We start from the raw sequence: 6,000 nt of genomic DNA, 5'->3' as shown, positions 1-6,000 counted from the left end.
ACAGTACAGTCATGTCACATAACATTTACAAGTCTTGTAAGTCTTGTTTGTATTCAATGGAATTACTTTCCTTACCAGGTAGGCATCAGTGAAAGCATTTTTATATTAAATATGTTTCCCCTCTTTTTAACAATGGACAGTTATAGACAGTGCATAAGATAAGTATAATTATGCAAAAATGGTTTACAAAACATTCGAAAAAAATCTACAATAGTACTTAATCTGAATATAACATGACCTGTGCGTAGGAATAATTTGGTAAGGTATCTGTAATAAGCACATTTTTTTGCGCGGAGCTTCTCAATTGCTGCATTGCAGCAACATTTGTACTTGGACAGATTGTACTTAGACTTCAAAGAAAACAAATTTCTAATTACCTCCCTTCATTAACATGAAATGTGGTAAATTCAGTAATATCTTTACAAATAATGCTTTTTGAAATTCAATTCAATTCAATTCAATATTTATTTGGCATAAACATATACAATGTTCATCGCCAATACACAACTGTATAATGTACAATTGCGAAAAGTATGTAATTATAAAGTTACAGTTGTAGATAATACATGCATTTAATAATTGATAAGTCAATAAATGACATTAGTCATATATAATTCTTTTAAATTATTTTACAATATCAACACAATGCAAGAAGTAGTTAACAAGCTATAACAATAAATACAGACTCATTCAAAAAATGATGAAAAATGCAATATGATCATAACATATTTCTTTTAACATTAGCTAAATATATAAATCTTGAAGTTTTATTTAAAATGCGACTCTGAGTACTAGATAATAATGTTTTGAATTTGTTCAAATTAGGCCAATGACAATAATATTTCGGCAAACATGCGTTTCTTATTTCTCTATAAAAAGGGCAAACTAGTAAAAAATGATATTCGTTTTCAATAAAACTCATGTTACATTTTGTACATATTCTTACATTTTGTACATATTCTAAGTCTTCCCTCAATATTTCTATGCATTTCCTCTTCTATAAGTAGATTATGAGCGTAACATCTTAGCATAGATAATGCAATTCTGTGATTAATATTAGAGATACTAGATAAATATTTCTCTGTACAAAAATCTGTCTTCATCAAACAATAGCCTATGTTTCTAGTTTTGGTGAGTTACGAAGTTCAGAATAAAACTGTTGAATATACTGATCATAAATTGATCTATAAACACACTGAATCTGTAAATTTGTTACATATGAATTATTCCATAGGTAGGAAAACCCTGTCCCCTCAAATCGTCCCCGACGGATACAATATGATCACGACCATTATATTGACAAAATATATAGAATGAACAACAGAACAATTTAGTTATGAAATAACGTTTAATGTGTTGCAAGCGACTTGGTTATAGCTGACTGTACATGAAATGAACCAACATATATATGTACAAATAAACCCTCATTTGCAAATAACATACATTAATTTATATCGTTTCATAAATTACATGTAAATAACTTCAGTCAAAGTACAAGACACATTACTAGAAAAGATGGAACACGTACATCTATTGTCTAAAATCCTTAACAAAACTTATAATAAAAATCTTAATTTTCTTCTTCGGACATGTTGACAGTCGGTTAACCAAGCGCTGAATGAATTTGCAACGCTATTCCGAAAATCACGTGCTGATTTTGGCGCGAATAGCGCCCTCATGTGATCCGACGGGAACAAAACCAGGGGAAATAATTTTCTTCTAATGCACTTTGTTTAAACGAAGAAAATTTTATTCCCCTCAAATCTTTCCCGACGGATACAATATGATCACGACCATTATATTGACAAAATATATAGAATGAACAACAGAACGATTTAGTTATGAAATAATGTTTAATGTGTTGCAAGCGACTTGGTTATAGCTGAACTCAAAGAACGGGATAAAGCATGAAATGAATATAAAGAGCACGTGTTCCAAATGATCAAAAATGTTTTAATCAACGAACTGGTTGTAAATATCATAAACCTAAGCGCTAAGAAACGAATAATCGTTCCTCCAAACTATCTTTTACATAGCCATCCTTAGCTTTTTCAAATATCATAAACCTAAGCGCTGAGAAACGAATAATCGTTCCTCCAAACTATCTTTTACATAGCCATCCTTAGCTTTTTCACTTAACCAACGACCATGTCGTTTGAACATTCTATCCTTGACTCCTTTATTAACGCCTGACCTTAACGAATGTAAACAATATTTGTTTATATCTGTTACAAATGGAGTTAAAGCATTCCTAAATAAATCTCGCAAAGTACTATATGACATTGCTCTGTTATCATTCCTACACTTATAACCATTTTTAGTAGCGCTCAGATTACAAAAAATGAAACATGAAGAATCCATAGAAAATTGAGCCCATTCAAGATACTTTTCAATATAAGTGACTGGACATAATTTCGTGCCTGTTCTTGCTATTATAACCCAAGATCCATCTCTATACTGATCTGTTTTACTCGACTCAATAAAAATTTTCATATGTGTACTTGAAAAATCTAGATCACATCTTTTTATACTTAACAATTCAGAACTTCTTAAAAATCCAGAAAATGAAAGTAGAAAAGCACAAATAGTTCTCTGTGACTTAAGATTTTTATCAACATACAAATTATCAAAAATAGAAGAAAGTAATTCTACGGTAATCGGTTCTTTTTTAAGCACCGGTTTTGACAAAATACGCTTTGCTGATTGTAAAACATTTTTTACCATACTAGAGTCAGTAGGTGGATCTAAACCATTAATCTCGTGAATCCATTTTATTGCATAAAATGCTGTCTCTACAGGCTTTGGAGTGAAAGAACTTTGTATTAAAGAAGTCAAATATATGGCTAACGGCAACTCACTGGCGGGCAAAATGTCCCCACTACCCAGATCATTTAACATGGCCCACTTAATCCATATATTAAACGCACTATTATAATTTTTGCACGTGCTAAAGGCTCTAGAATGTTGAAGTATCTGTGGCAATTGGGTCACCTTATCCACCAGCTTAACCGGAAGCTCGTCTATATCTTTTTTATGACACTGAAAAAATAAACGTAAAAAAATATTTTAAATTAAATATTCTAAACAAAATATATGAAGCATGAATTAACAAATCAATGTTTACATGAATAAATCGATATGAATGTATATTATACCAATGGAACTTACATTATTTAATATAAAAATTAAAGCTTAATTATAACATTATGAAATAAAAACTCCAGATATAAGAAATTGTTATAAAAAGAAAATACGATTCAGAGTACAATACTTAATCGTACATAACTGCAGTGCTGCAGTAATCTACACAAAACTACATTGAGTCAAAACTCGTGTAAATTTACTACTATCATGGCTGCAAAGCCTATATACAAAATGTAATACATAACTAATATCATGATTATAGAACCTTAATTACCATTTGATTATTATCATGATTGATTAGTCGAACTATTATTCCGAGTACAAAACGTTCTAAAACTTGTTTGGCTATAATCACGGCTGCAAAGCCTAACTGTTAACTTGGTTGCAAAACATAGCTATTATCATGGCTGCGAAGCCTAACTATTATCATAGCTTCAAAGCCTTGCTATTATCATGGCTGCAAAGCCTTACTATTATTACGGCTGCCAAGCCTTACTATTATCAAGGCTGCAAAGCTTACTTTTATGGCTGTAAATTCTTGCTATTATCATGGCTGCAAAACCTAGCTATTATAGATTCAAAACAATTCGGTATAAAATTATTATCAAAATACTTATAACAAACGAATAAAATATATCTAGCTTGCTATATCTCTATAGAATTATTTAAATGATATTCTTATAGCAAGCATATTGAAATGCAAATTCTGATTTCCAAAAATTCCCTTGCCATTTTTACAACAGGTAAAAACGGTATTTTATAACCTTGTCTAATTGTATCTATTACAAAAGAATTTGAACCTATATTTATCCAGAATTCTACATGACTTTTCAATCGACCATGTACTATAATGTCTTTTTGGCCAGATTCATATTCAAAATAGTTATTTGTTAAATTATTTTCTTGCGAATTATGACAGTTTATAATATGAGAATAATACTCATCTTCCATAGATAAATGACCCGGATTTTCATTGCTTCTTGGCTGGAAACCGTGCTGATCTATCGTCGGTGGGACCGTTGTCATAGGGACAGAAGCGCCTAAAATGATCGAATGAACCGCAGGAGAAACATGATCCGTAAGTTGAAGACTTTGGTGTGAAACTGTTGAAGCCTCGAAAAGGTCTTGTTCCCCTAGCAGGCAGGACCGGATAGATGTCGTCTGCATTACTGCGAAAAGCAGTAGGATTATTGAAAGTGCACCGGAAGTAACGGTAGAAGACGGTGGCACTTTGCGAGAAGACTGGGGACGTTTAGATGTTTTGATTTGCGTTTCTTGAGAGCCTGATTCTCAGCCTTGCGGAGTTTAGTTTCATCCTCGACATCGCTTGACAGTGGATTAGCGGTATAGCAATTAACCGTTTCCCAGCCTGCTTCGGACGTATCTGCAATACGTATAAGCTTTTGACGATGCTTCTCTTTGTCCAAAGTCTCGGAAATGATATCTCGGCAGTAGGCGTATTTGTTATTGTCAATTGCCCAAGTGGCTTGATTCAGTAAGTCGATAATATCACTGTTAAAGGTATACTGAACTTTGTTACCTTGTCGTTTCCAGGTAATATCAATGTCCGATTTGATTTTCTTCACCTCTTTGCCAACGGAAATATTCTTGCCACGTACCTCTTCTCTCAATTCTGTTACGTCTTGCCTTTGTAAAGAAAGCTGCCTTGATATCTCAGCTAATTGAGCCTGTAGAGTTGAACCGTTGTCGGTAGGTTGAAAAGGAATTGAATTTTCTTCTTTGGACATGTTGACAGTCGATTAACCAAGCGCTGAATGAATTTGCAACGCTATTCCGAAAATCACGTGCTGATTTTGGCGCGAATAGCGCCCTCATGTGATCCGACGGGAACAAAACCAGGGGAAATAATTTTCTTCTAATGCACTTTGTTTAAACGAAGAAAATTTTATTTTCATCTAGAATATTCTTAACATTTTTAGACCATTTATTTACTGGATTACCATTAAAATCATGCTTCATAAATAATTTATACATAAGCAAGGGGCAGGCCGTGAAGTGGTTGCACACTTGGTTCAAGCGAGCGAATTGGTTGCAAACTTGACAAAATGGCGAACACGGCGTGATTTTTCGAAACGGGTGAACGAATTATTGCCAGGCGAGTGGGTTTCTTTGATATTTTGAAGTTCATAAGTATGTCTATTCCATAATGTAATATATATGCCTCACTCGGTTAAAGGTTTCAGCATCCTAGATTCTGTTTTGACGAAGTTATTGAAGATATAAACTGATCATGTAGATATTTTGAAATTTGACATATGACTGTTCTGGTCGGTTTTTCTCCTAATTTATTCGAATTTGTAAGTTTTGAACTGCATTTAACAATAACAAAATATGTTTCTGTCAATGCTGTACAAATGGTTTAGTTTGCAAGTCCGAAGATAACGTTCAACACACAAAAATATCTTGTTCAAGCACATTTTGGTTGCAGACTTATACTTCAAGCATTTTTGGTTGCAAACTTATTCTTATTCTATTGAAATCCATAGTAAAACTTTTCAAAAGGAGTGTAGAAGGTTATATTTATTAACCAATTTTCAATGGCAATTATTGACATAATTTATGTTCTGTTACTTGTTTTTGTTATAAATGTTATTTATATTTTCTTCTTTTACAACAATTATGCACTTTTTGTTTCAAATTACATGGTTCTCAGTTCAATACTATAATCATCAGTAAAAGCCTGCAAACAAAATAATAGCATATAGAAAAATATTTATTGTTATTTCAAATCTAAAATATATCACCATATGTAAAATGCAAATGAAAACTGCATACAAAACAAACGTATGTGAAAGTACTGTTGTATGTAAGTGAATTATTTTCATCATAAACATA

The sequence above is a fragment of the Ruditapes philippinarum genome, unplaced genomic scaffold (genome assembly GCF_026571515.1).
Source record: "Ruditapes philippinarum isolate M1 unplaced genomic scaffold, ASM2657151v2 ctg1655_1_1_1_1, whole genome shotgun sequence".
In the NCBI taxonomy this organism is placed as follows: domain Eukaryota; kingdom Metazoa; phylum Mollusca; class Bivalvia; order Venerida; family Veneridae; genus Ruditapes; species Ruditapes philippinarum.
The sequence above is the reverse complement of the archived record's forward strand: the minus strand, read 5'-3'. Positions refer to the sequence as shown.